This window comes from Dryobates pubescens, chromosome 15, assembly GCF_014839835.1.
Source record: "Dryobates pubescens isolate bDryPub1 chromosome 15, bDryPub1.pri, whole genome shotgun sequence".
NCBI lineage: Eukaryota > Metazoa > Chordata > Aves > Piciformes > Picidae > Dryobates > Dryobates pubescens.
In genome coordinates, this window is record NC_071626.1 from 24,673,076 (window position 1) to 24,686,832 (window position 13,757).

The 13,757-nt window shown below is 50.9% G+C and overlaps 1 protein-coding gene across 1 annotated transcript in view; it reads right to left on the reverse strand.

Moving 5' to 3' along the window:
• LOC104304692 (chromatin remodeling regulator CECR2) overlaps positions 1-13,757 on the reverse strand; it is a 133,068-nt gene that overhangs the window by 60,807 nt on the left and 58,504 nt on the right. The window lies entirely within an intron of this gene.

Sequence of the window (13,757 nt, forward strand, 5' to 3'; positions counted from 1 at the left end):
GCTGCATTCTCCTGCTCTGCTTTGCTTTCCCCTCGTGCTCATTTAAAAGACGTGCTCAGAAACTGGGGCCCTAAAAGCCACTTACACAGAGAAAGAGCAGTTTCAGATGGATAGCCAGAAATGGCTGAAAGCTTGCAAGTAAATGGCTCAAACAGAGGAAGGCATTTTGATTCTTGAAGTTACTCCCCTCTGGGTTTGGGTTGTTTGTTTGCTTGTTTGTTTTTGCTACAGTAAGAAAGAAAGGATGTCAGACCTCACAACCCCACACCTCAAACCCCTTTGTGAAGGGGAGGAAGAGCATCATGGCTTGTTTCAGCATGACATGATGTAAGAACTGATCCCCCCCAAAAGCATGAACTTCTGAAAGGAGCTCCTTAGGAATTTTGCACCTGCCCTGAGAAATATCTGGCAACCAGCAACTTCAGGCTTCATCTTCATAATATTACTAAGGCTAATTTGGAGAATAAATCTTATGAGGATTTATTATGAAGGAGCTGGGGCTTGAAAAAGAGGAGGCTGAGGGGAGACCTCATTACTCTCTAAAACTATGTGAAAGGACATTGTAGAGAGGTTGGTGCTGGTCTCTACTCACAGGTAATTAATGATGGAACAAGAGGGAACAGCCTCAAGCTGCAACTGGGTTTAGGTTTAGCCTGGACATTAGGAACAAATTTGTTCCCAGCAAGAGTGGTCAGGCCTTGGAATGTGCTGCCCAGGGAGGTGGTGGAGTCCCCAACCCTGGATGTGTTTAAAGGCGCTTTGGATGTGGTGCCTGGGGATATGGTTCAGGTGTGAACCTTGTAGAGTAGGGTTCCGGGTGGGACTTAGTGATCCTGAGGGGCTTTTTCCAACTGGAATGTTTCTGTGGCTCTGTGATTCTGCAATTCCAGTTTTAGTTGTATGCCAGAGAATAACTCACTGAGAAAACTCCACTTTCTGTAAGACTCATCAGTAGCCACACAGCAGTGAACAAGATTTAACGTGGATAAACAAGGTAGGCAGAACCAAGCCTCTTCTTTTGGGCTTTCAGAGTAAATAACGGACTGAATACACATTCCTACTTGAATGTTACTCAGCAGACTGTTACACAAATGGCTAAGCTAATGGTTACAGAATGAAGGTTAATGGCCAGAGAATAAAGGATAAACGTTTTGGCACTTAGCCAATAAAGAAGGGAGAGTGCTTCTGTATTAAACCACAGCCACTGCAGTAATAAAATTATTGATAACAGATTGCAGATTAAATGCCACTTGTAGTTTGTTGTGGTTTTTGGTGGCGGTTTGTGGGTTGTTGTTTTTTTTCACTGGGACTGTATTAATGGCATCTTTTCATTACCAACACTGCTCTTATTTACCTCTTGTGCAACATCCAAAGTGCTTCACGGGAGGCAAGCCTGGCACCTGCCCTGTGCATTAAACCTATCTATTAGACTCGGAAGCTCAAGGCAAGGGTAGTGGGCAGCCAAAGCCTGACGTAGCATCCCTGCCACAGGAATCTCTGCTCTGGCCTCTAGATGACTGCTTAATGACAAGTTCATCCAAAACCTACAGTTGCTGCTTGCCATGCCTTGGAGAGAGTGAGGTTACTGCTGTATAAATAGCAATTGTGCTATATAAATAGCAATTACCCAGTGAATCCACTTGGTAAGTGGTTAGTATTTCTGAGGTGTTGAATGGGTTGATTTGCAAACTACTTTAGTGGACATCTGCTTCCTAACAAAATATACCTGGGAAGGGACCTCAAAATATGTCACCTGCTAAAACACCCCAGGTGTGTTATTACCATAGACTTACAGCCCATGAAAACTGACATGTTGGGACCTGGTGTTGCAGCCACTGCTCTGAGGGCAGCTGCTGGACACGTGCAGAGTGCAGCATTCCTTAGCTGCCTAGGGCCAAAACAATCACATTCCATGGGTGCCAAGAACAACAGCCTCACCTTGGCACCCTTGGATTGGAACATGCTGCAGAAGCCACCTCCTTGACATGCTGGCACCTCTCACTGGGAAGTGATTTTAGCTTATAGAGGTGGTTGGATTTTACTGGTTAGGTTATTGATAACACAGAGTATAAGAAACAGCCACTCTGAGCAAGAGTTATCTTTAGTTAGGGCTGCAAGGGACTTCTGCTTCTGTTAGTTAGCTACTTCAGGCTAGGGCTTTGGTGCAGGGATGCTGCCAGGGATATGCTCAGGACTTCTGTTAGCTGCTTCATCTGTTAAGGGCTTCCAGGACTACTTCTGTAAGTGGCACTCTCGAGACTCTGTAGAGCTGGGAATTCTATAATGCTACAATAAAGGACTTCTGAGATTCTCTGCTCTGCATTTCTGGAACCTGATTGCTATATGGCTGGTGCCTTCATTCATCACCCATTGGCACCTTGCTATGAGGGGTCTACAACTACATACATACAGAGGAGCGGTACCTGAAATAAAGGAGAAGGGGGAAGTAAGTCTCCTAGATGTTCCCTCCCATTCAGCCTCTCCATCATCCACCTGCTTCTGCTAGGTTGCCTTTTGTATGAAGGAATATTTCAGCTGCTTCCTGAGAGCCTTTTCAGCCTGCTGTTTGACTGACACTCCTTAAGCAGTGCCCACAAGCAGCTCCTACCTGCAAACAATGTTTTCCAGGCCTGTGAGTGACCTTTATATTCTTGGAGCCAATGGGTCACCCTGTCTGCTACAGGACATTCCTCAGGCACTGGGCAAGGTGCTGTCTCCTGGGCAGGGACTCATCAGTCTTCTCCAAAGCACCTGGCTGGGTAGTTTCCCCCCTCTCTCCCATGCAGGTGCTCCTCTCCTTGCCTTCATAGCAGGTACAGCACCTATTTGGGGACATGACCCAGCTGCAGGCTGATCTCACTGCTGCTGGCTAACAGGGGCACTGGGCATGCAGACTGACGAGGGGGCAGAGCACAGAGTCCCAGTGCCATGCTGAGCTAAGGGGCTCTGGCACAAGTCAGGATTAATTAGCACACACATAGCATAAAGCTAACAAACATCCATCAGCAGCAGGTGTGAGGCTGTTGGCACCTTTGTAGAGAGGCATTTGCACTGCACTCCATGAAGCCATAGGTGCTGCTTGTAGTCCACTCTGGTCCTCTAGACCCTACCAACAGTTGCACACAGTAAAGGCACAGCCCAAATATTCCATGTTTTCTTGTCTTGAGGGAAAAAAATAATGCTGAGATTGTTCTCTAAAGTTTTTGTCTGGTTTTTTTTCTGCCACTGCTTGCAACAGAGCAAGAGCAGCGAGGGGGTCTTTAACTTCCAAGAGCTGGGTCCCTTGGCCCTGTCTAACTGAATGTCACAATTTTCTGTCCCTCTGGATTCTCCAGCTTCCTGGCCCCAAACTCATAAATGCTGCACTTCTCCCATGTGCCCAAGGTGCCGTGGGAATGCCACAGACCAGGACGAAGCGGCATCCTTAACGTCCCACAATCGCGAGTGAAGAGTTAGGACCCCCTCAGGTTTTCACCCAATGCTTCAGCCTACATTTTGCAGGAGGAGGAATAAACATTGTTTTCCCAGCCTTCCCCTCCAACAAGGGATGGCCAGCAAAGAGGATGGTGCACGTGAGCAGAATTGGCTGAAGTGATGCCAGGGGTTCCCAGGAGAAAGAGGCCACCAAACCCACCCTGGTCCTCAGGGCAAACCAGGTCCCAGGCACCCGTCCCAGGCACCCATCCCCAGGCTCCTCTGGTCCCCGGCCAGAGCCAGCGGCTGCGCTTCCTCCCTACCATCCCCCCCATGCCTGCAACCCTTTTGTTTTTCCCCTTTTCTCTTTGAGCACTGAGCTGTGAGCAGAGAAATCTGAACCTTGCCAAAATGCTTTGGGGACGGCACAGAAAGGAAACAGAAGAGGCAGCAAATCAGCAGAGGAAGCGGAGGGACACATCTCCTCCTCCTCCTCTAGCTGGAGAGAGCAACAGACAGGAGAAAAGCAGGATTCTCCCCCTCTCCAGCTGGCGTCACACCTCATTAGGGAAAAGCCTGTTTAACGTCTCTCCCTCCCCTCAGCCCCAGACTAAATCCCCCGAGTCAGGCAAGGGCTGCCGGGAAGAGGCGGCCGCTGGAGCAAGGGTGACCACCTCGCCCCAGAGGAGCACTGGCCCAAAGCAGGGTTAGCAGGAGAGGGCGAGAGGGCACCGACCCATCCCTCCTGGGCTCCCTGGGAAAACAACTGTCAGGGGTGGGCTGGGAGAGAAGGGCCAGCTGTCCCATGCCAGGCTAACCTTACTTGTATGGCTAACCCTGCTTGTGTGCTGCTGGCCAAGGGCTGAGTCCAAAACAAACACTGCTCCCCCAGAGTTTGTGTGAACATGTACCAAACCCCAGTATGACCTGGGGTTTTGTTTGTTGCAGCTGGTACTTTAGTCTGCTCTTGACAGCACTCAAGTGCTGTGGCCTCTGGACACCTGGTGACCCAAGCCCTACTCTGCCCAAGTATGCTCCTTGGTATCTACCCAGATTTCTGAGAGGAAAGAAGAGTTGATTTCCCAGGTAAAAGAAAACAAACCCACAAGTGTGACTGCAGTGACACCACTGCCACCCACAACAGTGCAGAGGCGACGGGGGAGCCACAGAAGACAGCCTGTCAGATTCCAGCTCTTAGCAAGCTGCTCACTTGGAAGGTGACAGCAAAGTTAGGGGCTCTCATTTACACTGAATTACACAGAATTAACCAGCTTGGGAAAGACCTTTGAGATCATCAAGTCCAACCTCTCACCCAACACCATCTAACCAACTAAACCATGGCACCAAGAGCCTCATCCAGTCTCTTCCTGAACACCTCCAGTGATGGTGACTGCACCACCTCCCTGGGCAGCACATCCCAATGGCCAATCTCTCTTGCTGGGAAGAATTTCTTCCTAACATCCAGCCTAAATCTCCCCTGGTGCAGCTTGAGACTGTGTCCTCTTGCCTGGGAGAAGAGACCAACCCCCACCTGGCTACAGCCACCTTTCAGGTAGTTGCAGAATACTCCAAAACCACAGGGAAGCCCAGCACATGCAAGAGTTCAGTGTGAGCAAGCTGAGCACTGAGGTATAGGACTACAGTTTAAAGGCTTCCTTTGTCCTGGAGCTGAATCGTAACCAAACGGGTTGGACACAACCAGTTTAAGCAGAGCTAAGCCTTGTCCAAGTTAGCCATCAGTTTAAAAGCTCCAATCCCTTCAACTCTGTTTCCACACCACTGCTGTTATCAGCTTTCCATTGCACTGCTCCCAAGTGACTCAACAGGCTTTTAAAGCAGAGGCTTTAGGAGATCACTGCAAGCTACCAGTGGGCTGTGCTGAGCCAGCCCCAATCCGTTTCAACATCATCATGCAACCGAGTCAGGATGTTCTTTTCCCCTCACAGATAATTAATGACAACAAGTAACTGGGCAAGAGCCTGGCAAATTTGTGCAAAAGAGCAGAGTTACTGGGACTGGGCAGGAAGATGGGAAGTTAACTACAGGCCTGAAATGCTTCCAAACACCATTTATCCTTGTATTGTGTGAAGCCCTTGTGTGTGCTTCACAGCGCTGGCTAGGAGCTCCTGCTGTCTTTCCCACCGAAAAGCCAGCTGTCCAGCAGGATGCAGGGACCTAGGGAGGGACCACTGGTCCTCCCAACACATCCCAGAGAAGAAAGGAATCACAGAGTCAACCAGATTGGAAGAGACCTCCAAGATCATCAAAAGTCCAACCGATCACCCAACCCTATCTAATCAACCAGACCCTGGCACCGAGTGCCTCATCCAGGCTCTTCTTAAACACCTCCAGGGATGCTGACCCCACCCCCTCCCTGGGCAGCACATTCCCATGGCCAATCTCTCTGTTTGTGAAGAACTTCTTTCTAAGGTCGAGCCTAAACTTCCCCCTGGTGCAGCTTGAGACTCTGTCCTCTTGTTCTGGTGCTGGTTGCCTGGGAGAGGAGACCACCCCCCACCTGGCTACAACCTCCCTTCAGGCAGTTGTGGACAGCAATAAGGGCTCCCCTGAGCCTCCCCCAAAGTGCAGCACCCTCCTTTCTGCTGCAGAGCACACCCAAACAGTGCACCCAAAGCAGCAGTGAACGGCAGGATATGGTCCTGGAGCTAAGGTGACAGGACCCAGCTACACTACAGCTGCCAACACCTACATCCCAGATTGCTGGCCTCTGAGTGTACTCAGGCCCTAGGACATTCTTGGCATGCCTGAAAAAGCCATGCCCCCGTCCAGCAGCCAGACCACCTTCTGCAACCCAGAGCCACGCTCTCCCTGCTTGGGACTGTTTCCAAACAAGCCAGCAGGGCATTGCAGGAAGTCAGGGGTACTCCTGGGGCCATGATACCCTAGGTACACAAGCAGCAGTGGCTTTAGATGGCTGCCATACATTCAGAAAGTAGTTACAGCTCCTGGTCCTGATGGAAACTCCCAGCCAGGTTATCTGGTTTTTAAGTGGCTACTTGGAGACACCACCCATTATCCAAGTCTGCACCTGGGTGTGCCTCTCCCAGCTTCCCCACAGTCCTGCATGCTGCCCTCTCTCCATATGGTGCTCCAGGGTTTTACAGCTTTCTGAACCAAATGGACTCCCAACTTGTCCACTCTTCCTTTCCACTGCAGGGCAGTAGGTGCTGAACACCCTCCCTGTGTTCCTGGCAGGGGGCACCAAGTCAGCAGCCCTCCTCGAGGAAACATCATCACCTTCACCTCCCCCACTGGGGACCATGAGCTCAGGAGGAGCCAAGCTGGCCTCCTACAGGAGCTTTGGCACAGAAGGTGAAGAGGTTTAGTGACAGTTGGCACCGTGGCGGTCCCAGCTCTTCTCTGAGCTGCCAGACTGGTGTGGGGAGGGGAAGGAATGAAAAATAAACACCTGATGGAGGAGAAACGCTACCCTGCCAGAAGGGGAAGGGTAAAAAGCAAGAGCAGCAAAGGTATTGCCTTTTCCCATCTCTTCAGGTCCCCTCCTCACGCCCTCAGTGCCTTCTGAGATCTCTACCTCCCTCAGCTCGCTGCGAGCAGACGTCGAAGACTATTTCAAGCATGCTGTAAATAGGGGCATAATGTTACTCTGGGGGCTAAGAAGAGGTGTGAGATGACAGCTTGGTAGGGGTGAGATGGTTATAAACAGAAAGGCAGGGTGGGTTTGTTGCATTGCTGCTTGAAAAGAACAAATCCCACGGACTTCCGCCCGGTGCCAGGAGCTTGGCACCATCGCCAGCCGTCCGCTCCACCAGCAGCTCCTTTCAGCCCCAAAACGGGATGCACAGACACCAAATTCACAGAAGCACACAATCAGCCAGCTTGGAAGAGACCTCCAAGAGCATCAAATCCAACCGATCACCCAACACCATCTAATCAGCTAGAACATGGCACTGAGTGCTTCATCCAAGCTTTTCTTAAACACCTCCAGGGATGTCAACCCCACCACCTCCCTGGGCAGCACATCCCAATGGCCAATTACTCTTTCTGGGAAGAATTTCTTTCTAAAGTAAAGCCTAAACCTCCCCTGGCACAGCTTGAGACAGTGTCCTCTTGTTCTGGTGCTGGTTGCCTGAGAGAAGAGACCAACCCCCACCTGGCTCCAACCTCCCTTCAGGGAGTTGTAGAGAGCAAGAAGGTCTCCCCTGAGCCTCCTCTTCTCCAGGCTAAGCAACCCCAGCTCCCTCAGCCTCTCCTCACAGGGCTGTGCTCCAGACCCCTCCCCAGCTTTGTTGCCCTTCTCTGGACACCTTCCAGCAACTCAACATCCTTCCTAAACTGAGGAGCCCAGAACTGGACACAGGACTCAAGGTGTGGCCTAACCAGTGCAGTGTACAGGGGCACAATGACTTCCCTGCGCCTGCTGATCACACTATTCCTGATCCAGACCAGGATGCCATTGGCCTTCTTGGCTACCTGGGCACACTGCAGGCTCATATTCAGCCTACTGTCCACCAGTATCCCCAGGTCCCTTTCTGCTTGGCTGCTCTCCAGCCACTCTGTTCCCAGCCTGTAGCTCTGCATGGGGTTGGTGTGGCCAATGTATAGAACCCAGCACTTAGATGTGCTCAATCTCTTACTTCTGGCTCAGCCCACCCCAAATAAGGTTGGAAAATGCAAACTCTTCCTAAATCCAACAGGCATTTTTGGTCAGGCCCCTATTTCCAGGTTTGGTTTATAGGCACCTTCTGGGTTTGTCCCCCTTTAGCCTCCCCATCAGAATGCTTAGAAAAATCTGAGACCCTCATGCTATCCTCCTACCACCCAGCCCACTCACTGGACAGTTGTGGCTTCGTGTTCTCCTTCCCTGTTAACCTGCTGCCTGGTCTCTCTCTGGGACGGGGGCCCACCCCTGTTTGCACAGCATGCTGCTACTTGCTCTCCGACGGGAATTCTTCACTGCTGTGTAATGCAAACAAATAGGAGCAGCTCACGCTGGGTGGCTCAACTGTACTGAAAAGAGAGTCCAGACTGATCAATCCAGACTCCCTCATGCCCCATAGCAGTGTACTGATGCTAATAAAGCTTCCCTCTCCTCCTAGCTCATCTTTCCTGCCCTGCAAGCAATGGGGGACAAGAACTGCATTGGTTGTGAACTTCATGCATTGTCAGCACTGAAAAGGTGTAGAAGTGCCACTTGTTCCATTTCTTTGCCCCTGCAAAGTACCTGTTTGGGTGGACAGGGCACATCTGAAGCTCTGAACTAACAAGCCATTAGTTTCTGTTTAATAGTTAGACATTAGTAGTTGATGCTTCTAGAGTGGCTTTCATCCCAGAGCATCAAAACATTTCAAGCACACTCAGTAAAGCCTCCCAGCACCTGTGAAAGGAGGGGAGGCACACACCCTACGAGGAGAGGCTGACCTGGAGCTATTTGATCTGGAGAAGAGAAGAATGAGAGAGGATTTAGTAAGTGTTTATAAATATCTGAGGGTTGTGTGTGACGAGGGAGGGGACAGGCTCTGCTCAGCTGCACCCTGTGATAGGACAAGGGGCAATGGATGTAAGCTCAGCACAGGAGGTTCCACCTCAACATGAGGAGGAACTTCTTTACTGTGAGGGTCCCAGAGCCCTGGAGCAGGCTGCCCAGAGGGGTTGTGGAGTCTCCTTCTCTGGAGCCTTTCAAGACCCATCTGGATGCATTCCTGTGCTAGATTGCATGGTCCTGCTCTGGCAGGGGGGTTGGAGTCGATGATCTCCAGACATCCCTTCCAACCCCTAACATCCTGTGAGCCTGTGATCCCACATGCAGAGCAATTCTACAGATGGAGAAACTGACACAAGCCCCAGCACCCTTAGCATGCTCTGCTCAGTGGCAAGGCTAAGAGAGAAGCCATAAAGTTTGACACTCGATGCCATTGCAGTCACCTTTCTTTTTCAGCAGTTTCAGCAGCAGCCAAAGCCTTTGGAGATCATGTTTGGGGTTGGTTTGGGGTTTTTTTCCCCCTCAAAAGGATAATTTCTTGCTTTCAAAATAATCCTCAGTTCCTTCAGAGCAGATAATCTACACCATTTATGATAAGCCAGTTATGCTGGCTGAGGGGCAAGCATCACACTGGGCACTGGGTTGGCTTTACATAGGGAGAAAGACAAACATTTGGAGGCTCAGCAGAACCAACGCAAACCACAGGCTGCAGACCTCCTGCAGACCCTGTGGGTAGGCTTCCAAGAGGCCTGGCAAGAGGCAATTAAGCAAAGCAAGCTTAACACCACGGTGCTTAAATTGCTGATCAGGGGTGTGTGCCTTTGCAGGAAAAGTACTGGGGCTGTGCCCTTAAAAAACAAACCCACAACCATAACAGCTCCACAAAGCAGCTGGCCACTTCCACCCAAGCCACAACTTCAACTCCTCTAGCTGGAAATAACCTCCAAAGAACAGCATGAGAGGAAGCATAGGATATGAAAGGAAACATTGAGACACTTGAAGGTGTCCAGAGAAGGGCAACAAAGCTGGGGAGGGGTCTGGAGCACAGCCCTGTGAGGAGAGGCTGAGGGAGCTGGGGTTGCTTAGCCTGGAGAGGAGGAGGCTCAGGGGAGACCTTCTTGCTCTCTACAACTCCCTGAAGGGAGGTTATAACCAGGTGGGGGTTGGTCTCTTCTCCCAGGCAGCCAGTACCAGAACAAGAGGACACAGTCTCAAGCTGTGCCAGGGAAGGCTTAGGCTGAAGGTGAGGAGAAAGTTCTTCCCAGATAGAGTAATTTGCCATTGGGATGTGCTGCCCAGGGAGGTGGTAGAGTCACCATCCCTGGAGGTGTTCTAAAAAGGCTTGGATGTGGCACTTGGAGCCATGGTTTAGTTGTCAGGAGGTGTTAGGTATTAGGTAATAGGTTGGACTCGATGATCTCTGAGGTCTTTTCCAACCTGGTTGATTCTGTGATTCTGTGTGCTTGAATTGCATCCTGTTTGCCTCAGAAAGATATCATTTATTATCACCTAGAAAGACTCTCTCCTGGTGGCTCTGCTTGGATGGAGGAGGATTTGGGGATTTGGTTATTTTGTTGTTGTTTTGGTTTGGTTTTTTTTCCTGGGAACACTGGGTGAGGAAAGTGGGGAGCAGGCAGCCAGAGCCTGGGACCATTCTGAAGGTAACCCATAATACTCTGTATTGTTAAACTCTCAAAGCTCCACGCCAGTTGTACCTTGCTCCCAACTCCCTCTTTCCACAGATATGAGATTTATAATCCCCACTTATTAACACAGTAGTAGGAGCAGCTAAAGACTAAACATTTTAGCACCTGTTTTCCATAGCATCTTGGGTGAGCAGTCACAGAATCATAGAATCAATAAGGTTGGAAAAGACCTCAGAGGTCATCAAGTCCAACTTATTACCCAACACCTCATGACAACTAAATCGTGGCTCCAGGTGCCTCATCCAAACCTTTTTTGAACACCTCCAGGGACAGGGACTCCACCACCTCCCTGGGCAATTACTCTTCCTGGGAAGAACTTTCTCCTCACCTCCAGCCTAAACTTCCCCTGGCACAGCTTGAGACTGTGTCCTCTTGTTCTGGTGATGCTTGCCTGGAAGAAGAGATCAACCCCCACCTGGCTACAACCTCCCTTCAGGGAGTTATAGACAGCAAGGTTTCCCCTGAGCCTCCTCTTCTCCAGGCTAAGCAACCCCAGCTCCCTCAGCCTCTCCTCACAGGGCTGTGCTCCAGACCCCTCCCCAGCTTTGTTGCCCTTCTCTGGACACCTTCCAGCATCTCAACATCTTTCCTAAACTGAGGAGCCCAGACCTGGACACAGGACTCAAGGTGTGGCCTAAGCAGTGCTGAGCACAGGGCAGAATGACCTCCCTGCTCCTGCTGGCCACGCTGTTCCTGATGCAGGCCAGGTGGGGAGCAGCATCACCATGGCTGTACCTATCCTTGGGGGGTTGTTTTTTTGCTGGAAACAACATCCCAGGGTTAGCTCCGGTCCCCTCCCCAGGCACTCCTGCAGCAGGATAAATAAAGAACAGCTGATCCTGCCATGTCACCATCTCCTGTGGTAAGAGGCTTCCTGGCTACCTAGTGGGAGTTCTGCTAAGCTTTTAAGCCCATTGGCAACGTGGGGAACAGTCTGTAGCTCCAAAGCCAAGAGGCTCGAAGTAATAATCCGATTTCAAAGCTCCTCCTCCCCTCCAGCTGAAGGCAGCAAGGGAGGATGAGATCAGACTGTAGATGCTCCTCATTTTAGGTCTGGCCATTGCGCTCATCTGCTCAGCGTGAGCACAGGGAAGGGAGAGGATAAGTGCCAAAATCTGGACTGGATTGCTTGGCTAAAGTGTCTGCAAGGATTTCAAGACTTATGGGGATTCTTGTTTTTTAACAGGGATTTTTCACTGCTCTTGATCTAGCCAGACTGACCCCACCTAAGCCAAGCTCCACCTTTCCAGCTCACACGCTGGCCAAAACTTCCGGAGGGTTTAAGCCCTGCCTGCCATCACGCACTGCTGACACAACCTGGCATGCAAGCTCTGCAGCCAGTTTGTGCTCTGGCCACAGAACTTCTCCTCTAACAGCAGTGAGTGGTGCTCTGGCATTTACATTGCTTCCCCCCCCCGCCCCCCAGGATGTTACTGGCTGCCAGTTAAAAAGCAAGTCATGAAAACCCAGATCATCCCTAAAGGATTTGGGTGCTTAGAATCATAGAATTGCTAGGGTTGGAAGGGACCTCAAGGCTCAGCCAGTTCCTACCCCCCTGCCATGGGCAGGGACACCTCACACTACAGCAGGTTGCTCACAGCCACATCCAGCCTGGCTGCAAACGCCTCCAGGCAGGAGGCTTCCACCACCTCCCTGGGCAACCTGTGCCAGGCTCTCACCACCCTCATGGGGAAGAACTTCTTCCTAACATCCAATCTGAATCTACCCATTGCTAATTTTGTTCCCCCCAGTCCTATCCCTCTCTGACACCCTCAAAAGTCCCTCCCCAGCTTTCTTGTAGCCCCCTTCAGACACTGAAAGGCCACAATTAGGTCACTTGGAGCCTTCTCTTCTCCAGACTGAACAGCCCAAACTCTCTCAAGTCTGTCCTCATAGCAGAGCAGCTCCAGCCCTCTGATCATTCTCATGGACCTTCTCTGGATACCTTCCAGCACCTCCAGATCCTTCTTGTAACAGAGGCTCCAGAACTGGACACTGGGGTCCAGGTGGGGTCTCACCAGAGTGGAGTGGAGAGGGAGAATCACCTCCCTTGACCTCCAGCCTATGCTTCTCTTGATGCAGCCCAGGATGTGATTGGCTTTCTGGGCTGCAGCTGCTCAATGCTGGCTCCTGTTGAGCTTCTCATCCACCAGCACCCCCAAGTGCTTTTCTTCAGGGCTGCTTCCTTACACCCCTTTCTGCCCTTTAAATAAAACCAACAACTTGGCTTTTGACTGGGGGAAGAAAAGTCCCTGCTCACCCTTGCCTAAAAAGCAGCAAGATGAAATGGTAAAATACACTAAGATTTTTTAGAAAGGCTGCTAAGCCTTGCTTGCTTTTCCCCTTTAATCTGATCTCCCCAGCCAGCCATTCTTCTGCCTGCCCTTTGGATGCTGCACTGAGGGCAGCCCACAGTGTGCCTACCACAAACAAATCCTGGCTGGCAGCTCAGTGGGGAGAATCAGCCTGAAAGTGCTGTCAGCACTGAAAACTTCCTCCTTGCCCTGGGTCAGACAAAAGAACAACTGCCAAGAGCCTGCAGCCACACACAAGCATCCCCATGGGTTTCTACCACTGCCCGTGGCCAAGATGAATGGCAGGTGAATTCCACCTCACTGCTAAGCTGAAATCCAAGTTCCAGCAATTTCCCCCCACTATCAATTTAGAAAGAAGAACCTGCAAAAGTATGAAAGAGTTGCCCACAGGTATGAGCACAGGTGATGCAGCCAGCCAGCTACTCAGATGTGTGAACTGCTTGCTTGCCAACAGGCTTAGTCTCAAGCCTAAGAATAAGTTTTAAAGCACACATGTGTTCCACAGCATAACAGTTTATAGAATCCTCACAGAATTGTCAGGGTTGGAAGGGACCCAAGGATCATCTAGCTCCCAACCCCCCTGCCATGGGCAGGGACACCTCACACTACAGCAGGTTGCTCACAGCCACATCCAGCCTGGCTGCAAACACCTCCAGGGATGAGGCTTCCACCACCTCCCTGGGCAACCTGTGCCAGGCTCTCACCACCCTCATGGGGAACAACTTCTTCCTAACGTCCAATATGAAGCATTTCTATTTTTTTTCCCATCCCCCCCCCAGTCCTATCACTCCCTGACAACCTCAACAGTCCCTCCCCAGCTTTCTTGTAGCCCTCTGGAAGGCCACAATTAGGTCTTGC